General features: G+C 34.4%; 1 protein-coding gene and 1 pseudogene across 7 annotated transcripts in view; one reads left to right on the top strand and one right to left on the bottom strand.

Moving 5' to 3' along the window:
• MBD5 (methyl-CpG binding domain protein 5) overlaps nt 1-13,464 on the bottom strand; it is a 448,335-nt gene that overhangs the window by 282,284 nt on the left and 152,587 nt on the right. The window lies entirely within an intron of this gene.
• LOC123783325 (small ribosomal subunit protein eS24 pseudogene) lies at nt 9,726-10,111 on the top strand (annotated as a pseudogene).

The raw sequence follows: 13,464 nt of genomic DNA, 5'->3' as shown, positions 1-13,464 counted from the left end.
TAAAGTTCTTTCTGTAAAAGTTGATAATAACTAGGCTATTCAAGATATAATAGTAAATGACATTTATTTTTCATTAGAGCAAGGAAAGCAGCAATCTTTGTTTCTCTTTATTTTCTTTCCCCACCAGCATTCTCTAAAACTGTCTATCTGATCTGGACAGGGAATCTCTTCACTGGAATAAATAATCAATTTGTTCTGACAGACCACCTTAATTACATCTGTTATTTGGGAAATACCAGTGAGTGATTTTTGGGTTCATTAATATGCAAACACCTTGAGAGCTAACCTTTTGGGCAGAAACAATTACGTACAACATTTTGCCAAATACAGTACCAAGAACATGCATATTAATATTCTGGCAATAACAAATTCATTATGGTGGTTATCCTATTGGGCTGACTCATAGACAATTAATGAACTGATAGGGCTGGGACCTAGTAAGTGGGTTGGGAGCTCATTTATGACTCTAATTCTATGCAGTTTCTCCCAACTTCAAAAATAAGGTTCTTGAAGACCACTATGGATTGAGAACTCAAGGTTGAGAAAATAAGTGTTTTGTAGAGAAAAAAATAGAAACGGAATTTGGAGATTGAAATCATGTGAATATGAAGGTCTAGGTTAATAGGTTTACATTCAATAAAACAAAGACGTTTTAAAGAAATCATTTGCATTTATTCTTTCATGTACCAGAACTTTTCAAGGATTTCCTCTGTGGCAGTGTTACAGAAATAAACTATAAAACTATTCTACATAGCTTTATTATATTTTGTAAATCTATTTTACTTTTGGAAATGATAAATATACTAGTGACCTTGCTCTCTGCCTTGCTCTAAATGTTGGCACTGTTAAAATTTATGACTAGAATTATATTGATGCTATCATCGCATCTTCTCAGGTTCTGCCTCTTGCCTCTCTGATTCCTGACTCAGTAGTCTCTATTAGACATTTCTAGCAATATATACCTGTTATTTTCATGGTATCTTTAGAAATTGCTACCACTGACATCACTTTCATTTTCTTTTTAAAAACATCATGCTCCTCTTTTTCTCATTATCATTATTAACAGGAGTTGCCTATATTTCCAGAATGCTGGAAATAAAATATTTTTTCAATAGTAAAAAGGTCTACAGAGGAAAAAAATAGAGAGAGAAAGGGAAAGAGAGAGAGGGAGAAGAAAAGCAACGGTGATAACTACTGCTGATTTCATTGTTCAGGATTATGCTAAAAGCATACAGGCATACTTTGGAAATACTGCAGGTTTGGTTCCAGATCACCACAATAAAGCAAATATTACAAAAAAGGGAGTCAAACAAACTTTGGTTCTCCAGGGCGTAGAAATTTTATATATAGTCTATTCAGTGTGCAATAGCATTATGTCTAAACAATGTACATACCTTAATTAAAAGACACTTTATTGCTAAAAAATGCTATCATCTGAGCTTTCAACAAGTCATAATCACTGATCACCATAACAAATGTAATAATAATGAAGTTTGAAATATTGCAAAAATCACCAAAATGTGACACAGAGACAGAAAGTGAGCAAATGCTGTTGGAAAAATGGCACCGAGAGACTCGTCCAATACAGGGTTGCCACAAACCTTCAATGTGTGAGAAAAAAGAAAAAAGTAATACCTGCGAAGTGCAATAAAAAGAGGTAAGGTGGTTGATAGAATTACTGGACAAGAGATGGGGATATCAAAGGAGGAATTTCAACATCAGAAGGTATGCTTAAATTTCTTCTGAAACATGGTAACCTTGAAGGTCCCTTCCAAATCCATGATTCTATGAATCTATGACTACGAATCACGAGAAATTTTATGGGCAAACAAGAGAATGATTAAAAAAAAAAAAAGCATTCACAAACCAAATACCAAAGTTGTAGTGCCCCCTTTTGGAGGCAGACTACAGAAATTCATAAACATTTAACAGGATATCACTAATATGTTTAAGTTCTAAAGCAGTATGGTAAAATATAGGCATTAGTTGTAGCAGTCAGCAATTTATTCCTTAACATACTTAACTAACCCCAGTGTTTAAAAGAATAAAATAATATAAATTGATGGGGGGCCAACATGAAGAATAAAACAGAAACCTTGGAATTGATACTGAAATTCTTGCCACCAAATAAAAAATTCCAAAAGAACTGGAATTTAGCCCAAGAAAAAATGTTTCTGTCGATGATGAAACAGAAAATGGGTCCATAACCCTGTGTGTGTGTGTGTGTGTGTGTGTGTGTGTGTGTGTGTGAGAGAGAGAGAGAGAGAGAGAGAGAGAGACTATTGCTTTTGTGCACAAAAACTAGGAGTCTTTAAGAAGTTTCACATATTTTCAAGTATTTCAATGGTGTTATGATATAACATTTTGGGGCATTTGATACATAAGACACTATAATTCTAAACAAAAAAAACTATTATAAAGGCAGATTTCATGAAACAATCATAAATCTACTTCAATACCTAAAAAGAAATTCAGATCTGACTATAAACCATAATGCTTTATTTATGTGGTGGTAATGAAGATAATAACAAGCCTAAAAGTGACTCCACTGTACTGAGTAATCAAGCTACTAGAGTGTTGTAGGAGCTTAAGTAGAAAATACTGCATCAGAACTCAGAGAAATTCTTTTTAGAAGATGTTCTCCGTATAAAAACAAAAGAAAATCATGTTAGCTAAAAAAATTGATATAATATGGTAGACTTATTAATTAGTACTTGTTAATTAAGATTAATTTAAAAGAAACTAATTAAAGGAAGATATATTTAAATTAACTTATAAAAATTTTAAATATAATTTTAAAGTGTGTGCATAGAGACTAAAACTATTCTCATAAGATTTTTAATATAAGCAGTTTCAAAATGCAGCTATAGATTATTAAAATCAGCATATAAACTGCTTATAGAGAACGTCAAATTTATGCTATAAGACCTTTTAAATGTTCTTTAATATGGAAATACCCTTCTTTTAGTATTTATGGCATTGATAATATAAAGCATAATCTTTTTATATAATGCATACTTCAGCCAAAGTGACTTTTCAAATTATCAACAAAACAAAACAAAGAGGTTTTATGAAAATGAAGGGTCCTCGTTAATGGAAATAAATCCTACGATATTGTCCTAAGAGAAGGATGTTAGCCAGAATAATTGACAAAAAAGCAGTAAGTAGTTGCACCTTGGGAACATCAAATTTTATCATTATTTCCAATAAAAACAGAAAGATATCAGGGAGAGATGTCAGAAACTTGTGCAAGGAGGTGAAATCCTCACATGTCAACACATTGAGATAATAAAATGACAAGGAGGGATAACACAAATAAATACACAGAAGAATAGGAGTATCATCCTCAGTGATTTCTGAAAAGGAGGTTAATACGACTAGAATATCAAGTCACCAGTGAGTGTTTGGGGGAAACATCAGGCTCTGAATTTTTCCTTTTTTTTTTTTTTTTTTTTTTGTGCAGGCACTCATAACAGCAAAAGAAACCATATTACATGAAAAATTTTATGAGCCAGTAGTAATAATGCATGATTTTATGATGTCTGGAAACAGCTTTTACCAAAAGAGAACAATATTTCAAATCCTACCAAGATCATTTCAGTATTATGCCAACCTGCCAAATAATAAAGAGTTTTATTAGAGAAAATAACACATTGACACAAGAATAAAATCCTTATAAGTGGAAAAGGATGTCTGGATTACACAAATTACCTCCAGGAGTAAACAATGACGGGGTCCTTACTGACTAAGTGAGAGATAATTGAGAAATCAAAAAATGAAATCTAAACAGGAGCAAGTGCAACCTTAGAAATTTTTCATGTTTAGAGGATTGCCTTGTCAAATTTCTTTTCTGAGATATACAAAAGATAAGTGGAATATCATTTTAGATCTTTCGAAGATAACAAATGAAAAACTATACATATAAAATGCTAAGAATTTCCAAAGATTTGCTCCACTTCTCAGTTGATAATGAACTGAAATGACTACGCAGAAAAAGAAGTACTTAAACATTTAAACCACAACATTATAGGTCATTGTGCTCTAGAAGACTGATTTGAGTCTTAATACCATCTCTCTCATAAAACCTCAAATGCTATTTAAAATTAATCAAATATTAAATGTTCCCTATATTGCTGGCATTTATAATGCTGTGATTTTTCTGATGATTCCTTCCTTAGCACTGAGAATATAGTTGTAGATACCACTGTAGATACAGATACAAAAAAATGCACCCTATATAAATATATATAATATAGAATTTTAACTTGGTATAGTGAACTGCAAATTAGTGCATGGAAGTAAACCTTAGTATGTTCAGTAAAAATTAAATATAAAGCATTTTAAAATACCTGCTGATGGATTGGTTGCAACAGAGAGCAACTGAAGCAAAAAATAAAATGAAATATTCAGTTGACTCATACAGAAAATAATAAAAACAAATTATCTCAATATGTTGGGATGCCTCTCTTTTGGATTGAACCAGGTGAAATTGTTTTATTGTTCAAAAAAACTGAATATTGGAAATTTCATATGGTTTAGACTAAAAGCATTAGAGTTAACATATTTAATTCATTTAATTCTATGAAATATTGCAATACAAATGAAGAAACAATGTCAATTCATTGACTAATTTCTGTGTTTCAAATAATTTTATTACCAAACAAAAAAGGTGAAAAAGGAATAAACACTGTGATTTCTGTTCCTCTCAGATTATTAAATTAAGAGATTAGGTCTTTAGCAAAATTGATCATATACTATGTAGATTATTAGGTACAAAAAAATCATCATCACTGTTTTATTCTTCTTAGATGTGGAAAGAAGATGTAATAAGAGGAAGGTTATAAATGAGAGCAAATTCACATTTATAAGAGAAGGAAACCAACAAAGTCCTTTATATTTACAATAGCTTAATAAATTTTTTGGCCAAGTACTCTAAGGTGAGAACTTCTTCCACCATGTTATTGTAAGTTCATAATTTTAAAAAATGGTTTACTATAAATAAAGACAATCTATGTTAACTGGTGATTAATTAATTAATGTAATTGAAAAAGGATCATATATTTATGTAATATTAGTTTAGCAGAAATTTCAAGGAATGAATTCTCAACTTTGCCTGATCCTAAAAAGGTCTTAAAAAAAACCCAAAAAACCAAAAATTAATGCCGTATTTAAAGTTTTATATACCTAATTGTAACATTGGGTGTATCAAAATTACATATTTTGATATATCCAATGATTGGTTAGAATGAAGAGTGTGGCTGTACCAGTTGTTAAAATACTAAAAAGTAAAAGGCTTCCATACTTGTTAGAAAATGGCCACGGCTCTCCATTCCTCTCCACATGTGCCCTTCTCTAGTGACCTCACCCCCACCAAGAAGACTTTTCCATGTTCTAACCCCTAAGGAGGTAACACCTGGCAGTACAGGGAGCCTATAAGATCCTGTGATCCACTCAAATTAGTTGGTACCTATGCCATTACCAGTTGTTATATGTTTCAAATCTCTCCTCTGTTAATAAAACAGGGATAGTTGCAGAAGCTTTGTATTCGAAGTCAGACAATGTTATAGTAGCTCTTCAACCTGGTAAGTCACTGGACCTTTCCAAAATGCCAACTTCCTTTTTTGAAATAGGTATTACTAACTACTTGGTAGAGCTGATTGTGGATTATGTGAAATGACACGAAGTGCCTATGAGCAATGGTAGGCAGACTACTTACTCTCCCCTCACCTTACGAGAAATATAGAACAGTTGACACTTGAACAACAGGGGATTAGGAGTGCCGACCCTGCATATAGTCAGAAATCCACATATAATGCTTGACTCCCCAAAAACTTAACTATAAATAGCCTACTGTTGACCAGAAGCCTTACTGATACCATAAACAGTTGATTCACATATATCTAGTATGTTATATGTATTATATACTATATTCTTACAATAAAGCAAGCTAGAGAAAAGAAAATGTTATTAAGAAAGTCTTAAAGACACATGAAAAAATGTTCAAAATCATTAGCCATCAGGGAAATTCAAATCAAAACCACACTGAGATACCACCTTACGCCAGTTAGAATGGCAAAAATAGACAAGGCAAGAAACAACAATTGTTGGAGAGAATGTGGAGAAAGGGGATCCCTCCTACATTGTTGGTGGGAATGCAAGTTGGTACAGCCAGTCTGGAAAACAGTGTGGAGGGCCCTTAAAAAGTTAAAAATTGAGCTACCCTATGACCCAGCCATTGAACTACTGGGTGTTTAACCCCAAAGATACAGACGTAGTGAAGAGAAGGGCCATATGCACCCCAATGTTCATAGCAGCATTGTCCACAATAGCTAAATCGTGGAAGGAGCCGAGATTCCCTTCAACAGATGACTGGATTAAGAAGTTGTGGTCCATATATACAATGGAATATTACTCAGCTATCAGAAAGAGCGAATTCTCAACATTTGCTGCAACATGGACGGCACTGGAGGAGATAATGCTAAGTGAAATAAGTCAAGCAGAGAAAGACAACTATCATATGATTTCTCTCATCTATGGAACATAAGAAATAGGATGATCGGTAGGGGAAGAAAGGGATAAAGAAAGGGGGGGTAATCAGAAGGGGGAATGAAACATGAGAGACTATGGACTATGAGAAACAAACTGAGGGCCTCAGAGGGGAGGGGGGTGGGGGAATGGGATAGACTGGTGATGGGTAGTAAGGAGGGCATGTATTGCATGGTGCACTGGGTGTTATACGCAACTAATGAATCATCAAACTTTATATGGGAAACCAGGGATGTACTATATGGTGACTAACATAATATAATAAAAATCATTTAAAAATTAAAAAAAAAAAGAAAGTCTTAAAGAAGAGAAAATGCATTTATAGTACTGTATTTATCAGGAAAAAAAACTCTGCATGTATGTAAGTAGACCCACACAGTTCAAACCTGGGTTGTTCTGAGACGAACTGTAAATACTACATAGGAAAATAGGCAAAAACTGCAGTCCTTTACTCACAAATGGGTTACGTTTCAAACACTCATTTTTGAAGTCGGTAGCCTAGTAATTAGAATGTATTTTCCTCATAGCGATCATTATATAAAAGCGTATGTATCTCAACAATTTTATAAATTCCAATTTCATCTATAATATACTGTTTTCATACATGGAAAAAACCTTATTGAGTATTCATATATGCCAGGCACTACTCTAAGAATTTTACATTTAAGTTATTTAATCCTCAAAACAACCTTACGGAATAGAATGCTCTTATCACACCCACTTAACAAATGAGAAAATCAAGACAGGGAGGTGAAACAACAAGCTCTAGGTTGTATTAGCTAGTAAGTGGCAGAGCCAGGATTTATCCTAAACAACCAGGCTCAAGAGCCTATGTTCCTGGGGCGCCTGGGTGGCACAGCGGTTAAGCGTCTGCCTTCGGCTCAGGGCGTGATCCCGGTGTTAGGGGATCGAGCCCCACATCAGGCTCCTCTGCTATGAGCCTGCTTCTTCCTCTCCCACTCCCCCTGCTTGTGTTCCCTCTCTCGCTGACTGTCTCTATCTCTGTCAAATAAATAAATAAAATCTTTAAAATAAAAAAAAAAAAAAGAAAAAAAAAGAAAAAAAAAGAGCCTATGTTCCTAATCACTATACCCTATTGTCTTTGGACTTTGAACCATAAAACATATAAACATTTATAAAAATCAAAACATTGAGAAAAATTACATGGTAGTTTTCAACTTGTGATAGAAATCAAACTGAGTAAAAGAAGAAAAAAGTATACTGAATTTATCTTGCATACTGGTGGCTTGAAGAAAAGCAGCCTGAGATAGATTAGATTTGTGGAGATAAAGGCTGTCTACTGTCAAAGGTTTAAATGCTGTCATTGCTTCTTCATCATAGCTAAAGCTCCTGAGTTTCCTTTCCTTCCCGTATTTGCATACCTATCTTTCAGAGTAAGTGTCTTTTTTAAAGACTGTTTGCAAATAGCCCCAAGGCCAATGGGTATTGACCTGGGCTCCCAAGTCTGGATTATCAACAGTGACCAGGCTCTTTCTGGCACCTTTCCCAAAGATCAAGAGAATGGGAATATTTGTTCCAAGGAGTTTAAGCTCAGCTACTGCCCAACTCCTATCTTCTTCACCTTTTATCCTTGAGACTCTGAATTCTTCCTGTGACCACTTCTGGCTTTGAAAGCTTGTTCTTTAAATTCAGTTTTTGGTGTGCTAAAATGGTTTCCATCTAATGCTCTTAGTACTTTTAGATTGTTCACAATATTTTCATTTGAGCTTTCTGCTATATTTTATTTTTAGTATCAAAGTGATTAAGTATTTTATTTGTTTATTCGTTCTGACTACTACTTTCCAGTATCTTAGAATCATATTACTTTACTATTTCATTTTTAATTCTTTAGCATTTTAGGTATCCCTAAATATTTATATTTGAGCATTTTATATTTATTAAGATTTTAGTTTAGACTGTAGATCTCACTAAATTTTTTGCTGGAATTACATTCAATTTTTTTGGTTAAAATGAATTATTTTCCTACCTCCATTATTAAGACTTTACTGTATACATGACTTTAGTATTTTACAGTTATGTTTCTAATTTCAGTAAAAGGGTGACTACGCAAGATCATTTTACTTATGTAACTTTATTAAGTTTTACTCATATTTGATGGCTAATAAATCATTTTAACAGTGTGGGGTCACAAAAAGATGAAAAGAGATCTATCATACTATTTATTTTCAGTCCCAAACATATACAAATGGATCATCTTTATAACTGTCCATTTACTCTAAACAACATATCATAACAGTATAAAATAAATAATACCAGACTAAATGGGAAAAATTCTTTAGGTTTGTTAGGTAGTTGTCTTAGAGGGGTTTCTAAAGAAGCAGACTCTGAGACTAAGACTGAGTATACTAATTTATTTGCAAGGTTCAGAGGAACAGGCAGGGAAATGGGGAAGGTGATAAGAGAAGGGCAGGCAGCTAATACAGGGTACATTATTAAGCTAGCTAAAACAGAAGCCAACTGAAACTTAGTCTCATGGGGGAAACTGGCAAATAGGGTAAGATATAGGTCTCAGAACAGTTTAAGCCAGGGCCAAGGAAGCCGAAACCTGTCAGTCATTGCTTATGGTCTAATTCCAGTAGCTTCTAGTAGCTCAAATGCAGTCCTGTGGCTTACATGGAGGTGCTGGCCTTTGGAAGGCTGATGTGCACAAAATGGTAAGGGGCTACAAGGGTGTATGAATAGAGTACCACATTAACTATTACATTAGCAAAACTATTAGGTACCCCCCAATCACCATAGTAATCTTTTTTTTTTTTTTTTAAATATGGGTTCCATGCTCATGGAGCCCAGTATGGGGCTTGAACTCATGACCCAGAGACTGAGACCTGAGCTGAGATCAAGAGTCTGATGCTTAACCAACTGAGCCACCCAGGCGCCCTAGTAATTCTGACAAAGTAAATTTAGCCCTGAATGTTGCCAAAATTTTGGCAAACCAGTTTTACCTGGAAGCAGAAAGTATGCTAACAATACTTAAGTATTACAAATGATAAGATAGTGTGTAACTTCTCAACTCAAAATGTTAACAAAACAGGAGCCTGGTACTAAGTCACTAGGAAACAAGGAAAAAACTCTTTCAAGAGTTTTTAAAGACCAAGGATTTAACTCTTTCAAGAAATAATCTTCGTTTCCTCCCCGGCTCTTGAAGATTAGCTACTATCATGAATGACACAGTAACTATCTGGACCAGGAAGTTGAGGACCAATAGACCACTTCAGCAGAAACAAATGGTCATTGATGTTCTTCACCCTGGAAAGGCAATAGTACCAGAGAAAAAATTCGGGAAAAACCAGCCAAAATGTACAAGACCACACCAGATGTCATCTTTGTATTTGGATTCAGAACTCATTTTGGTGGTGGCAAGACAAGTGGCTTTGGCATGATTTAGGATTCTTTAGATTATGCAAAGAAAAATGAACCCAAACATTGAGTTGCAAGCCTGTATGAGAAGAAAAAGATCTCAAGAAAACAGTGAAAGGAACGCAAGAACAGAATGAAGAAAGTCAGGGGGACTGCAAAGCCAATGTTGGTGCTGGCAAAAACTGAACTGGAGACTGAACAACAGAAGAAGTAAAGATTCTGCAGTGACTTTATCTGTGGTGATTGTGCAGGTTTTTCATGAGAGGATTAATAAACCAGGAATTAAAGAAAAAAATGAAAGAAAGAATCCTTATAGATCCCTATAATGTACCAAACCATAGCAAGGACTAACACCCACCAGAACAAGAGATGTGAAGCATCATCTCAAATAATCGAGAGATATAAAGCATCATCTCAAATAATCAATCTGTTTACCTAGTAGCTGGGTACATACCTATTGCAACTTGAAGGCACATGCTCTAAAAGAAACGAACTATGGATTAAAGTCACTTGTAGAGTTCACAAATACTTTCTCAAAGAAATGCTCCCCAACCTAAGTATAATTTTTCTGATTTAATTCCTTCTCATCTTTAAAGTTTTTCTGGTTCCTCTCAGTATTTTTCTGACTTGAATCTTGGGGTCTTTTCTTTGGGGTGTGCCATAGCATTTATGTTTCTCAAGGTCAGGTAATAGGTGCCAACTAGGAGAGCTCAGGTCCAGGTCCCAGCTTCACCATAATTCCAAAGCTCCTTTGGTCAATGAAATGCCAAGTCTGATGGATTATTATTTCTGGATCTCGACTCTGTAAGCTGGATTAGTGCTTGCAGCCACTGGACAGCTAAAACAGACTAGATGGCTAAGCCTTGGGCCGTGTGGGCCACACAAGGGCACCTTTCGTCACACACTGTGCACTAAGGTGAGTTTATTCAAGAGTAATGATCTCCTGAAAGCTAAACATAGTGAAAAAGCTAAGTGTATGTAAACTATGTATCTGTACCCAAGATTAATATTTGTAGATGGGAAACTGTTTTGTTCATTATTTTTTACAGAGAAAAGAGAAAAAAGGTGGAAAACATGTGTGTGTGTGTGTGTGTGTAAGTGAAGAAATGCCATTTCCCTCCTAAACTGTGCAAGGCTATAAATCATACTATTTGGGACAATTATGCCTGCATTTACTTCCTCTGAATTATATTTTCACAACACAGTTGCCAAGCATTGGTCTATTTCTATTGCAGAGAGTAGTGCCTGGAATTTGTCAGGGTACCTCTGCTATTACTTTGTGAGTTGTGTGGTTGTCAGACTTACTTTCAGTATGTATGCATAGAGAAGGTGCTTGGGGTGGGTGGGAGGTGGGCAGGGGGAGGGGTAACAGGAAATATGAAGAGTAGGAGATTTACCTAAGAAGAATATTTTCTTTCTCAAAAAGCAGAAGTCTGAAATTTGAATAAAATCAAATGTTTATATATTTTTAAAGACCAATTTATAATATAAAATTATATACTATTATTAACTCTTGAGTAAAACAATTTAATATACAGCATGACTAATTTCTTATATCAAAATTTAGTAACAATAATAGAAATTTACAGCTAGAAGGAATCTTAGCAATCTCCCAGACCTTGCCTTCATTTTCAAGAAGAGGAAAGAGAGCTAAAAGCTAAAAGTTTGACTTGCCAAAGATATAGTCAGTGATAAAAGGGCTAGGATCCAGGTCTCATCATTTCCTCTCAGATGTCCTTTACACAAATACTTTTGAAATATTAACCTTTTCCTTCAATTTGCAGAGCTTTTCATTTGAGCTGCACAACACATTTTCACAAATATTTGTAGGAAGTATTATTAGCATTGCACCACATCCCAACACGAACTTATTTCAAATCTATACATCTCTACTTTTAGTTCATTTTCTTACTAAGAGAACAGTGGGAAAAGATGTTTGTATATGGGTATATATTAAGAACTATGCCTTAGATATTCTTACCAATTTCATTAACATGAAATACATCTGAATTACTGTAATTTTTAAAATTTACAGCAACCATCAATCTCAAAGATAGAGATATTTTCTAAAAGTCATACCTTCTAAAAATCAAGCAAAGAGGGGAAGTGAACAAGAATCTTTTAAAAAATTACCTAGCACTCTAATTCAGCCTTTTCCCCTTCTACTGTTTTTGTTGTTTTCCACTTTTTCTCAAAACTACATATAAATAATACGAGAAAAGCTCGTCATCAATACATACAAAGTTTTTAAGCAACAATGTAATACTACTTCATTAAGTCCTCTGGGTACAGAATTTTTTGGTGTGGACATGGAGCAGATTGAAGGAAGTTTCAGTCTTCAAACAGCTGGCTCAGAATAAAGGCCAACATGGAGAGAACAATAAACTAGTCTAGATCCACTTGAGAAAAAGACCCATTTTCAAAAAAAATAGAGAGTACACTTGTATTCTTAAAAGTGTAAAACTGTTTATGTTAAGAATAAAATAGTTTTTGGGGGAAACCATAATAATAAATTAATCCAATTCACAGCACAGTTTTTATAAGAAAATATGTTTTAGGTTCCTGCTTTGGAAGCTGGGGAACTGTCCTCCTTTTGCCATGGCTGATGGCCATTGTCGTAAAGGCAATATGGAGGCTCAAGGAATAAGCCTTCCTCTCCAGAGGAACACACAATGAGCACAGTACAAAGACAGCATTAGTTATGTCTTCACAAGTCAGATGCTCAGAATCCATAATACCTAGACTCATATTACTAGTGACTGGGACAATCTATAATAATGTGACCATAGGAATTACAGGTTTCAAAGGGACAAAATAAAATTTCTTTTCCCAACCTGTAAAAATCTGACTTGGATCCCATTAACATCTAACTAAGTTTCTAGTTTAAGTCATATACTTTCCTGAATATAATGTGATTTAATCATCACCAAAATCTTAGCATATAGGTTTTATCATCCTCATTTATCAGATGAGAGAACTGAGAGATTAAGAGAAGACAAAACTCTGGCTCTGGATTGGAAAACTGTGGAACTAGAACCTGAACCCAAGTCTAATGCTTTACTCCACCTTTCCACAGTGCTGTTATACCACTGATAATGGCTTACAGTGGTACTGAAATGAAGACTTACCACATTGTAAAGTGATTATTTGTCTGTTTATTACAAAGTGATCGAGGAAGCTTATAAAATACCAGTGCCATATATTAAAGTGTAAATAAGTAAGAAAATTGAGACAAAGAAAAATTATGATTGGGCAAAGTTTAAGAAAGAGTTGTAGGAAATGAATGTTTTAACCCCTCATTGTGATAATGGTATAACAACATAATAATACATGACTTTTTTTCAAAATATCATTACCAAAATATAAACTGCATGGGAAGCTCAGTTACGTTAAACGGGGTAAATTCCCTCTGAATTCTCTTTTCTACGAGTTGCTCTCCTTTCCAGTGATGTAGTTGTCAACAATTATCCAAAATCAGGCAAGGCCTCCCTTTTCCAGGTGACTAGGATAATGTGATCTCTGGGAACAATGCCTTAGGAA

Source organism: Ursus americanus, chromosome 1, assembly GCF_024610735.1.
Source record: "Ursus americanus isolate L20-20 chromosome 1, mUrsAme1.1.p, whole genome shotgun sequence".
Classification (NCBI taxonomy): domain Eukaryota; kingdom Metazoa; phylum Chordata; class Mammalia; order Carnivora; family Ursidae; genus Ursus; species Ursus americanus.
The sequence above is the reverse complement of the archived record's forward strand: the minus strand, read 5'-3'. Positions and strand labels throughout refer to the sequence as shown.